The sequence below is a fragment of the Tamandua tetradactyla genome, chromosome 18, assembly GCF_023851605.1.
Source record: "Tamandua tetradactyla isolate mTamTet1 chromosome 18, mTamTet1.pri, whole genome shotgun sequence".
In the NCBI taxonomy this organism is placed as follows: domain Eukaryota; kingdom Metazoa; phylum Chordata; class Mammalia; order Pilosa; family Myrmecophagidae; genus Tamandua; species Tamandua tetradactyla.
This window is the reverse complement of record NC_135344.1, coordinates 44,251,517-44,274,579: the sequence shown is the minus strand read 5'-3', so window position 1 is coordinate 44,274,579 and position 23,063 is coordinate 44,251,517. Positions and strand designations below refer to the sequence as shown.

Sequence of the window (23,063 nt, the reverse complement as noted above, 5' to 3'; positions counted from 1 at the left end):
AATGCTGTCATCTTAAAAGGAAAAAAAAAAAAGGAAATGAAGATAACAGAAGAGGCAAAAAAAAAAAAAAAGAAAATAGCCCTCAAAGAGCTATTAATTAGGATTCTAACCAATGCAGAGCCTTGGTCTGCATCTTTTGACGCACTTGGTGCAGGCTATAGCTAGGTACAAAAGTTTTTCATGCTTTGAAAGAGCTACTAAGTGCACAGAGGATGACTGCAGGAAGGTGTCGAAAGTGGCGCTGGCATCTCCTAAAAGCCTCAGCTGCCTGCACCTTCAGGAGATCCCTGCATCTCTGCTGAGGTGGGTCTGGGCCCAGCTGTGCCACAGGGTGACCAAGCAGATGGGTGCTGGGGTCGCCTTCAGAAGAGTTCCGTAGTTTGGTTGGTGTTCTCCCGTGGATTGAGACCTTCTGGCTGAGTTTTATTCTGAGGACTGATCCTAGATCTTGATGACCTGGGAAGCATGTCTGCTCGGCTCCCCCAGGCCGCAGGCCCCAGCTACTGTCTTCCAACAGCCTCGGCGGGAGCACTCCCCACTCGCTGGGGGACATCTCTCGCTCCAGCGGCAGGACCTGTTAGTGGTGGGATGTGCTTGGTTCTCAGGTGTGCCTGGGACCCTCAGGTGATGCCCAGCTGGAGGCCATGTGTCTGATGATGTGTTCATTGTATTTTGGTGTTTTCTTTTTCATGATTTTGTTTACTTTAAAATTCCTCCAAGAACATAAACATTAAGTCAGAGTTAGACTTTTAATGAATTGCATATATTGGAAGGGAAAAAGATAACCACGTATATATAGATAAGCATTTAATTAGCTGTTGTCTAGATAGTAAGACCATTTTGACCCCCTTCCCTTGGCAGAGCAGATGGATCTGAAATTTCTCATGAAGGGGTCCTGAATCCAGCACAATGTCGAGTCTCTATGCAATGGATGCACATAATATGCCCTAGCAAGGTCCCATTGTTACAAGAAAACCCATTGTTTCGGGCTCATAATGTCTCATCTTTTGGGGGCTTTTGCTTTTTAGAAACTAATATAAATTTCAATTATGATGCTCACTGACTTGATTTGTTTAGTTACTGTTTTAAATATATGCATATAACCTACCATGGATATTTTGATAGTTTGTAGGAAAACAAAAATGGAGCAGTATATTTTTAAGTGGAGTTGACTCAGGAAATTCTGAAATCTTCAGTCACTAATTTAATGTATCCATAAATGAACATTTATGTGGACATCATCCTGTTCCACTAAAGATTTGTGGCAGCTAGCAAAAATGGAGAAGGATGAAATAAATAAAATAAATAAGGTAGTTGGGGCAAAGGAAAAGTAAAGCATACATGAAATGGCCTTCTAATGTTTGTGAAAGTGATTGGCAGATTTGGCTCCAAGTTCTTTGCAGCTTAAGCAATGAGCATTTAGGTACCATGTATATTATGCATATTTATGAAATATTTGTTGATGATATGATTGCTGATTTCATAATTTTGGTTAAAATATTATCAGTGCCACTGTAACAAGAGTACAAAAATCAGATCAAACAGTTTTTATGGTGTTTAAATACATCAAATATAGTGCATTCTATGATCTTGTCTCATTAAGTTCTAAATGCACTGCTGAAGCTAAGAGAGAAGTACCACAGCTATATAGTTCATTCATTGCATTAAAAAATAAGACATGTAGCCTAAAATCAATCAAAGAATTCTCAGAAATGCAAGGACTTTTCTAAGCACCTAAACAGCAATCACTTTAAACTAAATTTAAAAATAAAAATAAATACAAAGTAACAATCAATTGTAAGTTTCAAAAAGATTTTCTTTTGATAAATATCTATTCATTACCAAATGGATTGAATGTTCTAATTGACTTGGCCTATCAGGATATCCAAAGAACTAGTGTTTCTCTGTAGTCAGGCAGAGCTTACCTGAGGTGATCACTCCAGTCTTTTGATGTTGCATGAACATAAGAGCTCCTCTTTTGTGTAATCTTGTAAAACTTTGGAGAGAAAACAAACAAATGGACAAGATAAACTAGAAACTGTAAGTTAAACTTGGAAGAGAGGAAACCAGAAGACTTGAAGAAGAATAAGCTAGCTACCAGGGATGACATCTCAAAGTTTCTGTCCATTTTCTGGTTGCATTTACCTATTAAAAAAAAAGGAAAGAAAGAAAGACCAAATCTATACCATGGGCGTGAGAATTCAGAGACATATTGTGTAGTAGGCTGAATTATGTACTACAGGGGAGAAGAACCTAAAAGCGTTCTTACTCTTAATCTCATTCTGGTGGTTGTGAATCCATTGTAAATAGGACATTTTGAAGATGTTATTTCCAGTTAAGGTGCAGTCAATTGAATCAGGAAGGAGGCTTTTTGGAGAGAAAGCCACGGGGAGGAGCCAGGTGCAGGAAATCAGTGGGAACTGGAAGAGAAGTGAGATGTATGACGCCAGAGCACTGCCATGTGGCTGGGAAAGTCAGGGACCTATGGATGTCCGGCAGCTGGTGCCAGAACACTGTGGTCTCTGCGGACAAAGCATCGTCTTGCTGATGTCTTGACTTTGGACTTCTCCTAGCTTCAAAACTGTGAGCCAAACATTTACCATTACTTTATTGTATGGCATTTGTGATAGCAGCCTAGCAAATCTAATACACAGAGGCTCTTGTAAGCTTATGTTTCTTTTTCAAATTACTCATTAGCCAGCCTAGCACATGTAGTTAATAACCAGTTACCAACCTTTCCCTTTGATAAATACCCTAATATTCTCTGGGTCTTCATTTCTATATATGTAAAGGTGAGGTTTATAGAAGCAGCTACATTTCCTCCTAAGAATAATATCCAAGGAATTCAAAAGAACAAATATAGCTGTAAAAGTAGAGTCAGCAACATGTGGTCACAGCCTGATTGAAGAAATTTGCATTCTAGTGACTTGGAACCCATCATTAAGAATTTGCAATAGTTAAGAATACTTTGGACGAGAGGTCAAGAGAGTTTATTTTTGTGTGTGTGTAATCAAGACTCAAAAAAAATGGATGGGAGCACATTTTATGGACCATTTTAGAATCACTGGCATACAAAATTTTGATATGCTAGTATATATACACTATTCTTAGATTTTTCATAGTAAATATTTGTTGAGCAAATAGAAGGTTCAAAGCACTCTGCTTAGTGCTAGGGACAAGAAAATGAAGAAGATAAATTCTGCACCTTCAATGAATTTACATTCCATGTAAGCAGAGCATTTTAATAAATTACTAGGTTACTGATCACTTGATTTTGGTTGGGTTAATGAGGAGAAAATGCAGGGTGCTATGAAAGTAAAAAAATGAAGGGATCTGAAAAAGTCAGGGGTCTAGGGAAAGTAGTGAGTAAATAGTGAAGCAGAGCAGTAGAACTCATGTCTTCATCAAGAGAGGTTTACAAGATGGACTGTGTTGTTCTCTTCTAGTACTGTAAGAGGCACTGTGCTATTCTGGGGTAGTGAGGGGTGGGAGGAGTCAATGACAACCTACTTTCCCAAGGCCCCTCTCAGACACTTCTATGTCAGCCCAGCAAAAAGGCATTTTCATTACTCTCTTGACTCTCAGCTCGGTGAGGACAGAAACTGTATTCTGTATACCGTGTTCCCCCCAGAAGGCTGGTTTCAGAGGCTTACACATAAGAGAGGCTCATTCAATGATTATTTAATGAATGGTTCTTCCTACAGATTTTGGAAAAGCATGTTTTCTGAATCACTCAAGACAGGACTATCAGCCTTCCAAGAAATCTCCTGATAGTAGGAGATCTTTAAACACTCGTATTGGAGAAAGTGAATGTGATAAAACTTCTTTGAGAGATGACTATAATCTCATCCTTCTGGGTTTGCTAACTGAGGTTATGCTATGGCTTATTTTGTTAAACCTACTCTTCTATGTGTGTTTGGCCTATGTGAATTTCAAGTGCACAAATCATGTCTATTCTTCAGTCCATCATTGCATCTGAACACATGACCAGCAATTTGCACATTTGTTGATTTGGTAGGCAGGAGAATGCTGGGGAGGAGACTTCCATGGTCCTTGACAAATCAGTCATGTTCATTTATTTTTGCACCGCCTTCTTTCTCTTGAGCATGTAGAATAAGAAATGAATTATTGGTAGGTAACTAAAGGTTTGTAATGATCCTGAAAACAGTAGAGATATATCTGTCCCGGATGTTCATTTGCTAGTTTAAGATCAGCAAGCTCTCAGTTGCAAAAGTCATGAATATGTATGAGTAGCTCAACTGTTGCTCTACCTCACTTTCTTCCTGGTGGGTAACTCTTGAGAGCAGCTGCCTTCCAAAGCCTTTTGAGCAGTGGGGTGGGGTGCTTTGTTATTTAGTTTTGTCAGATACCAGCACATTTTTTTTATGGATCTTAGGAAAATATCAATCTCTGTCTCTCCTTCTCCTTTACTTCTTTAAACTCCTCTCCACACCCTCGTATAAGCATACACTGCCCCCCTTCTCTCTCTCTTTTTTTAAGAAGCAAATATATGAGAATGGGAGGTAGGAGTTTGCACTGGCAGATTTTTGAAAGAATACATTTCACTGCTTTCTCTCTTTCTTCACTCCAAAGACATCCCACATACACAGATGTGACAACTTTTTTTTAAAGCTAATTTGAGCGAATGCCTGTCTGGCGACTTACTCTGGGAATAGTTACACTTGCCCAAACTGAAGTTCTGCCTTTGTAGAGGTGACACTGACAGCATGTTATTACTGCATACTCAGAAAAGAGACACTAGGAGAAGGAAAATGAAAAATAAAAGATATGAAAATGAAGTACTCCTGGTAGTGTTTTTGGGGATCTTTGTTAATGGGATTGGAATAGAAGTGTTCACCCAAATGTGACTTTGCATTTGTAAAAAATAGCTGTCTCAGAGACATCTGGCTTTGGCTGGATTAGTCTTTGAATTTGTTTGTTTTCCTTAATAAAGACCTTCCTTGAATGTGGTAAAAAGGAAGCAAATATAAGGCTCTCCATTAAAGGTGTTTGTGGAAAAGGGGGTTCCTACTGCCAGTTTGATTTTTCTACTTTATATTTTCTGCTGAGTGCATAAACATTTGGATCTAATTTCTTGCATTGTTCTTTCAAAATAGATGCCATATAGCCAAATTCATGATATGTCAGTGTTACGGGTTGAATTGTGTCCCTCAAAAAGAAATGTTGAAATCCCAGTAGCTTAAAATATGCCCTTATTGCAAATAGTCTTTGAAGATGTGATTAGTTAAGATGAGGCCAAACTGGATTAGGGTAGGTAACAATCCAGTATGACTCATGTACTTATAAAAGGAGGGAATATGAACACATGTCAAATAGAGGAAAGAATGCCATGTGAAGATGGAGCAATGCATTCACAGGCCAAGGAATGCTGAGGAATGCCAATAGACACCAGAAGCCACAAGAGGCAAGGAAGGATTCTCCTCCACAGGTTTCACATGGAGCCTGGCCCTGATTCACCTTGAAGACTTCTAGCCATCAGAACTGTGAGACAATCTTTGTTGTTTTAAGCTACCTAGATTGAGGTACTTTGTTACAGCAGCCCTAGGAAGCTAAGATTGTCAGGTAATAAAATTCTTACCAAACGGTTTGATGTCAGCAGGTGAAGGTACTCAGGAAGGGGAAAGAAAGCAACCTTTCCATTTTCTGGGGTGAACATCTCAGTTTCATATAACTCACTTCTATGGAGCATTGAACAAGTGCAGTCCTTTCCTTGGTACTATACCTTCTCTGTATTTTCTCTCCCCTTCTTTCTTTCATTTCCTTGTGTTCATCCTTTAATCAATGCAGCTTATATTTATATTTTCACTTATTTAATGCACTGAGGGATATGGGGAATGCATAATACATTTGTGGGGACCATAAAGAATATTATATGCTGCTTTTGCCCTCAGGAGTTTGCAGCTATTTGAGAAGACATGATATATATGCATGAAATATTGAATAAAGATTCAAGATTTGAATGACGATATAGGAATATAAATCAGATGAGCAATAAGTAGTATCAGCATTGAGTTGAGAGATCCGTGCAGACTATGTCAGAAAAAGTTTTGCTTAGTTCTTCGGCTGTTCCGAAACAAAATGCTTATACATACTTCCAGATTTTTCTTATAATGCCTTCCTTGTCTGTTTTTCCAAATGTTTTCCAACTATTACTTAGCTTTCAAAATTTTAATTAAACTTCTTCTTCTTTATCAAGAATTTTTTCCAGCCTGCCAGTATTTCTTCTTTTCCTGAATTCTTCTACTTCGGTAACTCTACCACATAATGAAACAATAGGCACCACATTATCTAATTTGGGCATTGTTTCTTATGTACAAATTTAATCTATCCCTTTCTTTCAAAATTTGTATCGTCTTGAGAGAAAGACTCCATTTTATATTCCATGTCCCACTAATAGCACCAAAATATTGTCTGGCCCACTCTTCTTTTCAATGAGTAATTACTGAATTGTTTTATATTCTAGAGACCTTGTAAAATTACTGTCTTTGAGGATATTAGGGTCTCTTCCAGGTCCAATATGCAATGAGGTTTTGTTTCTATGATTTGAAGGTAAATCATTCTTAAGCATTACAAACTCCTCCTATTTGTAACAATCACATTAGAAATAAAAGCAGTTTGGGAGACATATTAAATTCTCATGGAGTTTAGTGCCGAACAAAACTGGCTATCACTGACAGCTGCAGTATTGACACACAGTATATAGAATTTTAGAGGAGTTTCAACTTGTAGTTAAAACTTCAGGTTTCAGATAAGGTTGTGTCTTTGTTTTTTTCCCTCTTTTTTTATTGAGATATTCACACACTGTATGAGATATTCACACACTGTATGATCCATCCAGAGTATACAATTAGTGGCTCACAAGGTTGACTCTTTAATATTTATTTTTCACTATTTTATTTTAAAGGCCTTTCAAAGTCTATCTGCTAGAGGACAGGCAGGATGATGATCTTTAGTGCTACTCTAGACTCTGTTGTTCTAAAATATTCTCCGAATACCAACATGCATACCCATATGCAAACACATGAAATGACAAGGTATTCAATGGAAGGTGATTTTTTTTCCTACAGACCCCCTGTCTCTGAGATCAGCACCCCAACTTCCTGCCTCTCTGTGCCTCATGGACTCAAGTCTGGCCAAGAAACCAGAGTGATTGTGGTTCCTAGGAGAGTATCTAAAACGACAGTTGCTGAAAGGTTAGAGCAAAATCTATTAGAAAAGAAAAGTTGAGGGAAATCAGGTGAGCTCATAGAAGAAAATAAGGAAAGATTGGTTCCCTTTTGGGATTAGGTCTAATTAAGGTGAGCAAGCAGCTGGGCCTGTTTGGAATAACAATTGTGCTAGCATGTCACTTTTTTCTGCTTAGTTGAAATTTATATAGTTTGGGAATGGTGGATATAAGAAAATTAGAGCTCATTTAGAATCTGTTGAAAGGACAGTGTGCCTTCATTATTAGTTTTGCATCTGAATTTTCCTGGGGCAGTCCTCTCTCTGTTATAGGTAATGGATTTTTCCCCAGATGTAATTGGATGAGTTTAATTTTTTCTTTCATTACCTGTGGAGGAGGCCTATGCCCCTACTTCCCTTTGTGTTTTATTAGGACTGTAACCCCTATTTAAATAAAGTCTTTGATTGTGCTTATATATGTTCAATCAGCACTTTCTGATTGAACAGTTCTGGTCACACAATGCTCTTGCCTAGCATTTTTTACTAATTACATTTCACCCTAGCTGGGTATGAGGAAACCTCTGATGGTGTGTGTTTGCTACTTTTGATTATGCTGGTGGCTTAGTCCATCCATAGCAGCACAAGGGTGAGAAAACAGGAGATTTTCAGACTGTAATCTGCTGATCTTGAACGGTGACCAGACTTGGACTTCACTTCTGCTGAAGGAATGGAAAGCCCAGTCCTGTGCTGGAAAAGGATTAGCAATCAGCTCTTAAAAAACAAAACCAATCAACAAAAACTAACTCTGATTTGCATGTTTTGCTGATTTCCATGGTGTAAATGCTCCCACCATGGCTGACTTCAAGCTACCAATATGACATCATTGAATGTAGAGTTGGCAGTAGATGGGCTCTAGTCAGGAAAACCTTCAGTCACATTCTTGCCATTGACTAAAAATCCCACTCTCTTCACTTTAGGATGACAGTGGATACTGGCTGTTAATCTGATTCAGTTAGATTGTGATTATAAAAATTTAAATGTAAGAGAATGTATTCATGTTCTGTAGCCAAAGACATTTTAAGGTGATCTTTCTGCTTTGGTTGAGAAATAGGACATATAATTGCTAAACCAAATCATTTTAAATTAAATGAGAAACTGTTTAAAAATTAAAATGTTATCCTTTTCTAGTATATTAACACATTTCTTAGTAGAGGTACTGAACTAGGAGAGAGAAGACCCAGGTTTTGTGCAAGCCATCATTAATAGCCTATATATCCTTGGGTTTCACATTTATTATTTGGGTGTCAACAAAATTGACTTATTACTTTAGAAAGGAGAATAATTCATTTATAGCCTGTCATAGAAACCTCCTTTTCACTTGTATACCATTACTATTTCTGTTCTCTGAACTTTCATGACATTTTATATTTATCTGTCTTAAAGCAGATTTGTAAGAGAAACTTGGGTAATAATGTGGTTCCTTAAATTATGTGTATAATATAATTTACACTGATGGGGATTTTAATGTACTAGTAGGGCTTTATGGGTTAATAAAAAAGTATAAACTTAATTTTATCCCTAATTTCCCTGTTTAACTAAGTATTCTCTGCCCATATCTCCTTTATTTCCCTCTTCCAACTAGCTAGACATAAAGTTACTTCAGTAAAGTTCAATAAATATTAAACTTCAGGTACCAGGCTATACTGTGGGCACTGTAAAGGCAAAAAATGAAAAAGAGATACTTGTGAGTTGGAAGGGTGTTCCACTGAACTGTGATATTCTTCTCTGCTTCCCAGTCCAAACCACTCTTGCACTGTGGCATGCAATATTGGAGGATAGATCTTAGCTCAATCCTAGATGCAAAGGGACATAGTATGCTAGCGGTGCTGAGGAGAGAGGAGGTCTGTGGCTGAGGGATGCGGAGACTTGGGCTTTGATTGAATCTTATCCCTTCCCCTCTCTCAGATTCTGTATTTTCACTTGTCACGTGGAAAAGGTAATGCCCTACTTTGCTTCCCGGTATCAAATAGAGTATGCAGAAGTAAAGCCCCTTAAAATATTGAAGTGTTATAAAAAATAAAATAGCTTCAGGCTTTTAGTTGCTCTTTGTTAGCCCAATGACTGATCAGGCAGTCCATCTGATCACAGATGCTCAGTATAATTTAGGAGGCCATGGATGATTTAGGAAGCTGTAGATGATTTCAAAACAGAATTGGGTCTGTTTCCAGCAAAATGGTGGACTGAAAAGTGCTCATGTTCTACAACTACAACAAGCATATGAAAATGTTAAAGTATAAACAAAAATGTTCCATACATGACATAATTTGCAAGAAAGAAACAGAAATATTCACACTCCTGAAGCAAAGAGTGTGTAATGGGAATGAGAGGGCCAGTAAGAACTCAGGTCTGGGACTATAGTCTACATATAGGACAGAGGACACAGCCCTAGGCCTGGGCTAAATTGTGATTTCCTAAAATAAAGCTAGGACCTGCAGGCTACAACCCAAAGAAAACTGTTCTTCATGCTATTTATGTAAGTGAAATGTAAACCATAAAGAACCAAGAACAAATTTGAAAATAAAATGCTGGTTAAAGCTATATTGGCAAATACAAGGCAACATAAATGTGGTCTACCTTTATTAATAACCAGAATATCTTATTGAAGCATCAGTAGGTTAAAAAAGCTTATTATACAATTCTAAAATGTTCAAGTTGTAAGGAATTCATTATAATGCTGAGCAACACAGCTCCAAACTATATAAATAAAAAATTGACAGAATTATAAGGTATACATTAAAAATTATAAATTAGAGAATTTTAATATAATTCTGAGGAACTTATAGGTCATCACACAACAACAACAACAAAAATAACAACATAAAGCTAGTAAATGTAAAGATGATCCATTCCAAGCAATTATATATTTTGAGCTGATGTAATATCTGGCTGGTACCAAATGAGACTTTTAAGTACATTCAAAGTTATTAGTAACTTGAGGAAGAAAAAATTGTCATTATCAACAGGTGCTATAGTTGTTGGCATAGAATACCCAAGGAAAGAGAATCCACAAAAATTCTATTATAACTAATAACATTCAGCAAAATTACGGAAACCATAATGATCAATATAAGAAACTGTGGCAGTGTTCCCATATACCAGTAATGATTAGATACTTTAATTTCTAAAAAGATAATTTATACTTGCATCTATTAAATAGCTAGCAGTAAATCTAGCAAGGTATGTGTGAAATTTACAGGACTATATATATTTTTAATTATCAAAGAAATTAAGATATGACCAAAATCACTGGAAGATCTACTGGGTTCATTAATGGGAAATTTTAGCATGACAAAGATGGAGATTTCCCCATAAATTACTCCATAGGTAGCACACAATTTCAAAAACTCCAAAAGATTTTTTTAATGGAATTAGACAAGTTGATCATAGAATTTATTTGATAAGGGAAAGGACCAAGAATAACCAAGAAAAATTGCTGAAAAGAAAAATAATAATGGGGAGACAACCCATAAAAATTCTTTCCAAAGCAGAGTTATTAAAACAATATAATAGATTATTAGACAATAGAACAGAATAGAGGATGTAAAATCATAACCACCTATAATATGGGAACTTACTATGTGGCAAAGGAGACATTACAAATGAATGGGAAATGAGACTTAATTCAATAAATAGGTTCTAAAAATTGATTTACCTTATTGAAAGATTAAAGATTCAACTGGATTAAAATCTGAAAATACTAAAAGTTCTAAGAGAAAACTTAGAACATCTTTATGATAACAATGAATAGAGATATTTCAAATAAAATCTAAACAAGTATACCAAAGAAAAAGATTGATACTTTTGTCTTTATTAAAGACGATATAATAAAATACTGTCCCAGTCTTTCCTAGGAACTGATATGGAATTAGTATGTAGAACCCAGAAATGTTCCCAAATGCTTAAGAAAGTTGTTTTTTTAAATGAGGAAAGGATTTGAACAATCAGTTCAGAGAAGATACATAAGCACAAACACAAGGGAAGGGAAAAACTCAACTTCACTAGTAATAAGAAAAATTCCAATAAAAAAATGCATAATTTCATAACTGCGAGATGGACAAAATTAGATAAATCTGATAAACATGTCTTGGTTAAAATATTAGGAATATATATTTTTGTAAATTGCAAATTGCCATGTATTTCATACCACTGTTTTGTAGAGTAATTTGGTAAAATCCAGAGTAGTCGAAGCTGCCTATACTTTTTGATTCATACATTCCAATTCTTGGTGTCTTCCCTCAGAAAACCTTTGTTTGAAAATGGGTTCAAGGAGGCTCATATGATGAATTTCATTGTGATGCTGGGTAAGTAATGCTGAGGGAAAAAATGCAAGGATATTTTGCTCAGTCTGTGAACATATAAATATCTAACACTCTCCTAATGAAGCAGTAAGTAAATGATCTCTATCAATTTGTATCAACATGGAAAAATCTAAAAATCATAATGCTGAGTAAAAGATGAAAATTTATAAACAGTTTTAAACACCCAGAACAGTACTATATAAAAATGAACATATGAAAAAAGTATAAAGCGTGTATGAGGATATATATATATATATATATATATATATATATATATATATATATATTACTTTTATACCTATATTACATTATATATATAAAGTTCAGAATTTACATATATAGGTAATTAATATGTATATATAGAGAGAGATATAAACTCAAGAATAGTGGTTACGTTTGGCGAACAGAGAAGAAGGAATGAATGGGGTAATGTTTAGTTGTGCTTGTATTTATTTCATTAAAATAAAAGATGGAGATACTTGCTTCATACCTTAAAACCCACATTCTTTTACTTGTACCACTGGGCAGAGCTCAACAATGACTGCCTTTGTTTTTGGTGTCCCTGAAATGGAGATTAGCTTTCAGAATGACCAGGGAGCATGGACACCATCAGGGGTTCTGCACACACTTGCACTGCAAAGTCCTGGAAAGCAGGTTTCCTGCTGGAGGCAAGCTTCATTCAGATCATATTCAGGAGCTATTTGAATATCACAAGCAGCAGGGGGCTCACCGTGCAACAACCATCTCTTCAGTCTTAAATCATTTGTTAGAAAGTTATTTTGCTGAATCAATATCTGACTTTATCCTCTGCCTTTGGGTTCTCATCAAACTTTCTGGAGAAAATAGCACAGCCCTTCTGATATTTGAATCTATAATCCATGCCCCCTTAGTGTTTTCTCTAACTTTTTTTTTTATTTTTTAACATGGGCTTGCTCTGGGAATCGAACCTGGGTCTCTGGCACAGCAGGGGAGAATTCTGCCACTGAGCCACCAGTGCACCGCCCTCTCTTAATTTGTTTTTCAACAGACTCCTACTCCACTTGTAGACCCTTTGCTACCTTCTACCATCTACAGACTCTCATTTGCTTTTAAGCATGTTCTGGAAAAGAGTAAAAGTTCCTATACAGAGGGGTCTGTGACACCAACCTTTTTAAGTCAGTCCCTTCCCGCACTCTGCTATCTAAAGCAGTATCTCTGACAGAGCAAGTGCTGATATTTCAGCTCTGATACTTTTTCATCCGTCATGTTATTAGAAAATAAGTTAGCAGTGGGTGGTTATGGGAGATCTCTAGAAGAAAAGCTTTAGCCATTACCATTTTATTGTGCATACAAACAGCCTACATCCCTCTATACATATGTATATAGGCAGGAGACTTGGATGTTTTTTTTTCATATCATGAATAATTTTAACACTACAGACGTTTGATTTTGAATCAACAACCAGTTTCAGACGAACATAATTGCAGCCAAAGAAAGTTTCTAACTAAAATTAGTTACTTTTCATATTTAACAAACCACTGCCTGCTGCATTTCCTGTGATCTTGTCTTTCATCTTCCTTTCATATGGTCACATGTAACAATGACTCCTCCACTTCCACGGCTATTTTCTTCTTGGCTTCTCTAAGTGTAAAACCTGCAGTTCCTCTTTTCAAATGACTTGCTTAAGATGTGCGGAGGAGCTGCCAGCCGAACTAGCACTCAGGCTCATCCCTGTATTATCCTCTGACCGTGAATCTCTTTGCCCTTTACATAGGTCCAAGAAGTGGAATGTGAGCTTGGGTAAAACAAACACTCTGACAGTAAGAACTTAAAGAGCTCTGGATACAGTCTCAGGCAGACAATGCATTGGGTGCTTTCAAGAATTGTATCTCATTTAATCTTATAAAATTCAGCATGGTAACCATAAGTATTTGCACATTGCAGAGGAAGAGCTTAAACAAATTTCTCCTGGCTTACCAGTGAATTCTTAATTATGATTAAATCATTTGACCCTTTGGGCAATAGACAACACTTCACCCCTCTAGGTCCTGTTGTGGCCGTGACTCTGATGACCAGCCCTCTCCTGGTGCAGTCAGTATACTTCTCCTAATTGCAGTGGCCTTAGCTTACATGAGTTACCTATTATCAGACTGAAAATATTGAAGAGTAAGCACTGGGCTAATTGAACTGGTGGCATCCTGCTCTATAGATAAGCTTTTCCATGACTGTGACTGATGAGTGAAAGCTGTGACAGGGATTCCACTGAAGAGAACTTCTCTTGGGTTTCACCTCTCCCTCCGCTATCTTCTTACATCATTATTTGCATTTGGTGAGGCTCCTGTTGGAATCGGGGCCCAGCTTTGGAATTCTTGTGTTCTCAGCATCAAATGGTCCTTAAGTCATATTTCCCATGTAAGTGTCTAACACCTTTTTTGGGAGGCTGAATGCTACTGGGTCTAAAATATAGTCTCTGCGTATGGTCTCCATCTAAGCATCTGACTTCAAATTCCAGCTCCACCGCATACTAGATCCGTGACTTTGCACATTTCCTCATCCTTTGGACCTTAGTTTCCTCATCTGTAAATTGGAGATAATAAAAGCATCTATTCACACAGTTTGGGGAAGAGGAGATATATAAAGCTCTTAATTTAGTTGAAAAAATAAATTATTCTGATTAGAGATCACTTTTTGAGCATGACTACTAATTTCAGGGCTTTCTCTACTGCAATTTCTCATGGTTCTTATGAGACCATAAATATTTGACATTTGACAACATCTTATTTTATTTGCATGCTAAGCAAAAGGAAAGTGTTCTATAAAGCTGTATGCAATTGAAATACATCTTGCATAACACAGCTTGCATCTCTAGAGAATGATGCTAGTTATGGTAGATTTATCAGCCTCAAGGAAACGACCATCAGACCCATTTAAGAATGTTTCTTAGTCACTTGACCCAATATTTGTGCCTTCTTACCCCTCTCCAGTAAGCAAAGGAAAAACATTTTTCTTTTTTGGCATGGGCAGGCTCTGGGAATCGAACCCGGGTCTCCGGCATAGCAAGAGAGAATTCTGCCACTGAGCCACTATTGCACACCCCAAACATTTTATTTTATAAAACGTGGACATGGGAAAATAAAAAAATAGGCAAAAATCCTGCTCTTTCCTGAATCTCAATTTTCTCATCTGCTATCAAGGGAGTTAAATTAGAACCTTAAGAGAAGAAAGCTAAGTTTTCTCCTGCTTTAGATCCAAGCTCCTGTGAATGTGATTGTTTGCCATTTTATTAAGATTAAAAGCAAAAAATTTGACTTCACTGTCTTTTTTCTTTAAGAAGAGAATTCTAAAAGACACATATGATTCATTGAGTTTACTTTTAAAATTGCTTTTAAAGACAAATATATGTTGGGAGAAACTATTCCACTTCAGAATTGAGTCGTTTTACATTGTAAATCATGGTTTCTGGTGAATTTAATTTTGTTGCCAAGAGATAAGAATGTGTCCTTGGAACAGTTTCACAGAAGCATGTGAGAGGACTATGTGTGGGAGAGAATTTCCTGCAAAGGGAGGGTGGCCATGAAAGAGGATGAACCCTAGGTATGTTCAGAGATTTTACAAACTGCCTGTTGAGACAGATGAGTAGGACTGGCTGGGAAGGGTGTGAGAACTTGGACCATTACAAAAACCAAGAGATTTTGTGCACTATAGAGACAGGGATCTGACCTCATTAAATTCCCTTTTGAATCTCTGGCTTAGCCCTTCAACTGTATCATTTTTAATTTATGCACATGCTTATGAACATGATCTAAATTTTTTTTTTTAATTTCTACCCTGCTCTGTTTTGCTCTCACCACTAAAGTTCTTGTATGTACTGCAGACCTGGACCTCATTGCTGAGGAGATCATCATTTTCCTCCTTTTACTTCATTCTTATAGCAAACCCCACATTGGCAACTTCTACCTCATCAGAAACTGGGAAGACTGCTTCTGCCTCTACTTTCTCACTTACCTTTCCCTAAAGGAGTAAGAGTGAGAAAGCCAGCCATCTATTGAGTGGACTTGATATGTTGTTTGGCACTCATCTTAGGTCCTTGGCCATGGTCAGTTTCCATGCAGCTTGTGGGGGAGGCACATATCTCAATGTTTACTTCACAGATTCCCTGTCCTCAGGAAAAAGATCCCAAAATCTAGACTTGAAGACAGATAGGATTTGAACTAGGAATAGTAAGCCTGACATTCTAGGATCTCCATGAAATGGACCTAAACTAGGGCTTCTTAAAGAATATTCTGTTTAGGTAAACAAAACTACTGCACCTCAAACACATCCAGTGCTTTCCTACTAGTTTGCCTTTATTTAAGATATTTCTTCTCATATCTTCTATTTTGATAGGATAGGAACAAATTATTATTTAAATGTTCTGTTTCTAAAATGGTGATGCCTTAGATATTAACTCCCTATTCCAAACTATAATTGCATGCTCTCTTTCCTATTTGTAATCAAAATTGTCTCCTTTATTCTGTATTTTAATTTATAGAACTATTTTAGCTCTTCTACAAAGCTGCCAGTTTCTGGAATAAGGGAACCAAAGTTTGTCTATTATATCAACACTTCCTAGGTCAGTGCCTTATATGCAGTGAAAACACACTGGTTTACTCTATACTAGGCAAATGAAACTTTAGTGCCCAAAAGCTCCAGGGAGACTGTAGTCATGGCAAATGGAAAAGATGTGCCAGTGAATATTTTGACAATGGCCACCTTACTTTACACTAGGTTGTTCAGGCTTTTGAACTATAGCTCAAAGTAGTGCTGATTTTAAGAGAGTCTTATTTTAATGTCTAACGCAGTTCTACCAATGTTAGTATTCTCCATTTGGGACTTGGTCTACAAATGACATGGAAACTGTGTAACATATCAAAAACAACAACAACAACAACAAAAACCCTCAGAGACACTGTCATGTTGCCACATTATCATATTTTCCACGTTCAGAAATAAGACAGGAGTTTGGTCAGAAAGAAACAAGACAAAACAAAACAATTCTAGTGTAAAAACCCCACCTTCTCCATTCTCCTTTTCCTCTCAGCATTCCTATGGTGCTTTGGTTCCACATATGTGCCCTTGCTTTTTGGTATCTCTTACCTTAGACGTCTGCATCAGGCTATTTTTCCTAGTCATTCTGGTCTACTCGAAAGCATCATTTTTAAATTTCACCTCTTGACATCATTCTTGTCTGGAAAGTACTTTCATTTCAAGATGGTGGACCAGGTTTACTATATTCATGGTAATAGTAGAAAACATTTTCGAAAGAATAATAAATCTGCAAAACATTAAAAATGGGGTAGTAATCTCTAGGGAGGAAAATTAAGTGGGATCCCTGAAAGGAGGAAAGCAGAAACGACAGACCAAAGAGGAAGCCACAGCTCAGGGCAGGATGGAGAAAGAACCTCTGTAGAAGTCACACAGTGTGCCATGTCTTGAGGGGTGGAGCCTGGCTTAAGACAGGGACAAGAGCAGCAAGCAGTATGTTCAGTTGGGGTCCAGAATGAGACTGTTAACATGCGTTGGCTCCTGCTCACTGTCTAGGTGGAGTGAGCGACAAGTAGGGTGATTACTTCAAGGAGGCAGTTCATGGTTCATGATCTTGGATTGAAGACAGAGCAGTTCTCCAGGTCTAGAGATGCTTTGTGGGAAATTAAAGGGCACCTAAATCTTTATAGCTACATTTGTTCTGTTCTTTGTCTTTCTGACTCTCCTTGGAAACAGTGCAGAAAACAAGGCAAATAGGACCTCGGGGCCATTTTCCCAATAAGGTAGCCAGATCTAAAGATGCGTCAGATGACTGAATAGATTATTTCAGTTATAAAATGAAGACTCATACAAGACTATCTACAATTCATAAATAAAGATAAGATACTTGCACAAAGGAAAGTATTTACAAGCCAAGGAAAACAGTGATATCCTGTTTTAATAAAAAATATCCTGGAACTAATCAATTATTATATTTCCTCTATAGAAATAGGATCAATAAAAAAGAACTAATTTGCTTGAATACAAAAATATATATATGCTGGAAGAATTAAATATTTACTGCATGTCCTAATCTGAAAGGTGGGTATAGCAGTAAAAGAAAAGAGAAAATCTATTAGAATTTTAAATTAAGTTTAGAAGGTTGTTGGATACAAAGCTAATATACAAAACATAATTGAATTTAAGCATTCCCAGAAAAAGATATTTAGATAATTGTTAGAAATAAACATAACAGTTTCAATAACATTAATAAATAGTAAATATCTAGGAATAAATCTAATGAAAGATATGCAAGGCCTCTACCTAGTAAAGTATAAAACAGTACTGAAAGAAATTTAACAAGCTTTAAATAAATTCAAAGATCAACCATCTTCTTAGACTAGCAATCTTAATGTTGTAGAGATATCAAATTCTCCCCAACTTAGTGTTTACATTCAAGGAAATCTAAATAAAAATCTAACATATCTTATTGAGAACTTGACAATCTGGCTCTAAAACATATATGGAAATGAAAAGTGCCCAGAAGCTCTGAGAGAATCCTGGAAAAGAGCAATTTGGTGGGGCTTGTCTACTACCTAACTCAAAAAAAAACAATCAATTCCAGGTGGGTAAAATATCCAAGTGTTAAAGATGAATTAACAAAATTTTTAGGAGATGATATAGAAAAATAACTTTGTAATCTTAAGGTAATGAAAAAAGTATAAAGGGGTACAAAAAGCACTAATATAAAGATATATATATTATTAGAATTATATAAATGTGACTTTAAAAACATCTGTTCACCAAAGACATTAATAAATGGGTAAAAATCAAATTTCATTGTAGAAGACATTGGAAACATGTAACTGTCAAAAGTCTTATAACCAAAATATATTAAAAAAATTCCAAAAGCTATTGCAATAAGGATGAACATTTAATAGAAAAAATGGCAAAAATATTTGAATAGTTACTTCATAAAATAAAATACCAAAATGGTGAATTAACACATAAAACAGTGCTCAAATCTGTTAGTAAGCAGAGAAATGCAGTGAAAATCATAATAAATAGCACCACAGGTGCATCAAAATTGGCTAAAACTAAAAAGAGAACATATATTGATGTTCCCTCTATTTGTGTTAGATTTAAGCAAATATATTAGAAGTTGGAGTTTTTGTTTGTTTGTTTTTTTGTTCTTTTGTTTTATTAATATTCCCCTAGGATGCAGTAAGCTTTTGTAGGTTTTACGACACCTCAAAATCTTTTGTGCTATTTAGCCAACTGGCTTTGAAGGTATTAGCAAGAATTTTTTCCATTGTCTGTTGGAGAACGTTTCCTTTTTTTTTTTTTAATTTTATAAACCTTTTTAACTTTTGAGGGAAAGAAATTCTCTAGTCCAGATTCAATTAGAGACTTAGATTTTATTTTTATTTTTTTAACCTTTTTTTGGTAAAATAATATGATAAGATTTGACATGGTAGAATTTGCCATACCTATTAATCAGTTCCAGCCACTCTGGAATTGATAATGACACAGAATAGTGAATAAAATAATCAACCAATTCAGTTCCCTTAAAGTCATCAGTCCTTTTTTTTCTCCATTGAAAAAAGGTTTAGCAATTATGTCCCTTTCATGAATGCCCTCTTATTTCCATTGCTAATAAAATGTGGAAATCTTTTGTTTTATATTCATGACCTATATCTAATAGATGATACATGTCTGAAAGAGAATCACTTGTTACCATGTGGTAAGTCAGGGGCCCATATTTCTTAGGAAGGCATTGAGTAAGCACTTAGATTTGCACAAGAGTTTACAAAATTATACGTTAATTTAACTTCTATCTTGTGCCAATGATAAAAGTCACTACCAACAAGAAGACCCACTTGTTTTTTATCTGCTCTCTCACACCTTTGAGCTTAGAACCCACCCCCTTCCTGTTATTCATCACCTATTAAATAACATTTGTTTTTAAAGTTTTGTACTTATTATGTACTAATTCATCTCACTCCCAACCTTCCACTGAGTCTGTTTCTATGAAAGTATGGCTCTATTTTATTGTTAAAAATTGTCTAGGTAAATAAACTAATTTAAAAATGGGGATAACTAGCCTTGGCTACCATAAATTTTGAAGTTTATATACAGTTCTGCATTGGCAAGGTCTTACATGCAATTTTTATGGCTGTTAGGCATGTTAATAGCAATGCCATCAAAACTTAGAGCAAAATGAAAGTCATTCATATATTCCAGTTATGATGACATGTTCACTAAATTGCCCCTGAGTGTTTTCTGGAGTGGGAGTGGTTTAAGAAATATGGTCTCAGAATTGTAAAGAATAAAAAGTTTGAAAAAGAAAGTGGACAACACAATGGAAACATTTGAACGAATAACATCTGCCTGTTTTGTGTGGCACAGGTGTTCTCACAGCATGGATCTAGTCACTTGTCCTTGTCTTTCCTCTCAGAATATAGGGAAGTGTATATCGCTGTCTGAACTGTTGTCTAACTTACATTTCATTAAATTTATATAATTCAATCAATAGACGCAAAAAAATAAGGTACACAATTGCTGCCCCTGTTGTTTTGGAACAGAATTGTTTACCTTATTCACAAACGTTTCTTCATCCGAGCATCAGTAATAAGGACTTTAGTTTAGTCTGTGACTTCAAAGCAAATATTTTTATTCCTGAAAGCTAGACAAGGGCTATCTTAGCACATGCTGACTGCATAACTGTCTAGAATTATGGCAAGGTAATGTTAATTTTTTCAAAATATTTTTATTCCTAAAAGCTAGACAAAGGCTATCTTGGAACACGCTGACTGCATAACTGTCTAGAATTATGGCAAGGTAATATTAATTTTTTCAATCCAGATCCCCGTATCTTGTTAGCAGTATCTCAATACATTAACATATTAGCAGTATCCCATTGCATTGTGTTAATATTCATATCATATCAGAGTTTATTGTTGCTTATACAGTGTTAAAGTCATATCGCATTAGCGACTTTCATATCAGATTAGAGAAAGTGGATCCTAATAAGACTTTCATATTCAATTACTAACGTAACAGTTTTGTCTTTCCAAGTCATTTCTAACCCTGGCCCAGAGTACAAATTGATGAATGCAGTAATAAAGCAATCTTTCTGGCTGAAGATGGATGGCACCTGGGACTGATGGGGCTGTGAAAATAAGACTTGAATAAAGGAACCACAACTGCCAGGATAAAAAGTTATGCCCTTTGCCTACACAGTATCTGTTCTGAAGCAAAGACTTCATAAACTAGAGATAATAGAAATGCAAACTGTTATTTTGGTAATTTATACCTCAACCATTATGCTGTCCAATTATTTGGGCCAGAATTAAAAAAAACAAAAGTAAGAAAAGCACAAATGGAAAAGTTCTCATAAAGGAGTTAGCAGCTTCTATTCCTTAATATGTTAAGCATCCCCCAAATTATTTGAATTAAGAGGAGACTGTCACCTGGCACTTTAATGGGTGAAGGAGATATGTTGGGACAAAGAAATGCTTCTAGGGACCCCTCAAATAATTCTACATAAGTAGTCAAATTATTAAACTTAGCATCCATTGCAGGATATAGAGAAAATAGAAATAGAAAACTGTGAACATGCCCATATACTGATTTCACCTTGTGTATGCCATGAGCTATGTGTTTTAGCTTTTATACCCTAGAACCCCTTCCAAGCATTGGCTGTATCACAGGCACCCAGGTGTAGAAACCTGTGAGTTAGGGGGTACTATGTAGGTGCTGCAAGCCAGGATCAGAGGACTGCTCCATCCAGAGCATCACTTGGCAGAGGAGACCAGGATTTGGCTCAACAGTGAAGCCTCCATTGGCTAAGAAAGTCCATGTGTACAGCACTGTTTTGTGTGTCTCTGCCTAGAATACCCTAACCTCCAGTTTATCAGATAACCTTTCTAAATTTTCTCCTGATTTGATTATTTTTAAGCATAGCAATTTTTCCTTGAGTCCTTTACCTACCTCTTCTCATTTCCTTCTTTCAGCATATTAACATCTTCCAACTATCTCGCTTAAGAAAAAAAATAATTTCTTCTCCCTGGACTTACTATTTCTCTCTATTGTCATCCAACTTACTTATAGAACCATACTTTAAAAAATACTTAGACTTTATAGTCTCAACATTACTCATCAGCCTACTGCAGACTAGCAGCTACTCTGAGCACATCATTGAATGTGTCCTCTGTGATCAGCAGGCCTGTGATCAGCAGGCCTCCAGGTTGCTGAAATAAAGTATTTTATTTTATTATTGCTGGTTTGAAAGTAGTATGTACCCTAGAAAGCCATGGTTTCATCCTGATCCAATCGTGTGGGAGCAACAGTTTCTTTGAATCCTGATTCAGTATTGGATGTAGAAGCTTTTGATTATCTCCATGGAGATATGACTTGCCTAATTGTGGGTGTCATCTTTGACAGGCACTATAGCTTGCATGTAGGGGTTACTCAGCCCCTGGGAACAGGGACAGGGACTCACCGTGGGAACAAAGGCTGGCTCCACACCACCCCGTTGATGAGATGGGGGAGGTATCATCAAAGGCACCATAAGCTTCTACCAATTTTAAAGTTGCATTTTCTTTATTTGGCACTTACCCAATTATTGCAACTCTTTATCTGTTTTCTGTGGACCTGAGGATGATGGATCTGACAGTTTTAGCTAGTTATTCAAAGATTCTGAGGGGGAATGGCATCCTGGAGCATCTGATATCACCCTATGATCGACTGAAAGTCCCCCAACTTCCTTCCTTTTTCTTTATTAAGCCTCCCCTGGAACCCTCATAGCTTATGATTTCTTTCTCCTCGTTTCCTGAGGGAATGTTCATGTGGGCACTCACCCTTTCTGCATGGTGTTAGTAGCTGCATTTTTACCATTTTAGCACTTCATTAGTAGCTGTATAATAAATAATGCAAAGTCAAGAGTTGTTCCTTACCTCTACTCTTTTGTCTCTTCACTTTGCCTGGACCAGGAGAAATCCCAAATAAGTGCTCATTTGGGCAATGTATGTAGGTAGGTTTTCTCTTGATGTGGGAATCTTATACATTTACATTTTCCTTATATAATTATCAAGTAAATGGCATTGACAGATCCTCCAAGTCACTAAGGGAAAGGATGTAGTAGTTTAGTTTTTTCTGAAACTCATAAGAAAATTTATTTGCCTACTTAGTTGTGAAATTTCCTTATAACTCTTGTACAGCTCATCTTAGCTAGTATTGTGAGGACTTCTGGAGTATGCCTCCCATCTCTTGGATACTTTTCTTTGGTAGGAAAGAAAAATTTAAAAAAGGATATGATGCTGTGTTCAGGATTAATCAGTTCACCTGCATCACAGCTGATATCCCTCTGAGATTCCTGTTACCCTCTGCCCTGATAATCTTGTTCTCTCTCCTTTTCATACAGACTAGTCCCTTTTGCCAGGTGTCCCTTGCCTTCTAGTAGGTGATGGATTCAATGCTCTGGTTATGTAGAATCAAAATCCACACTAGTGCAGAGCACAATGGAGATTTAGAGTC

At 36.5% G+C, this 23,063-nt stretch overlaps 1 long non-coding RNA gene across 1 annotated transcript; it reads right to left on the bottom strand.

The window, feature by feature from the left end:
• Nucleotides 1–125: 125 nt before the first annotated feature.
• Nucleotides 126–23,063, bottom strand: LOC143662634 (uncharacterized). Its single transcript, XR_013165498.1, has 4 exons — nucleotides 22,872–23,063; nucleotides 22,484–22,650; nucleotides 1,926–1,996; nucleotides 126–713 (listed from the first exon to the last, which is right to left on the bottom strand). It is a non-coding gene; the product is annotated as an uncharacterized LOC143662634 (long non-coding RNA).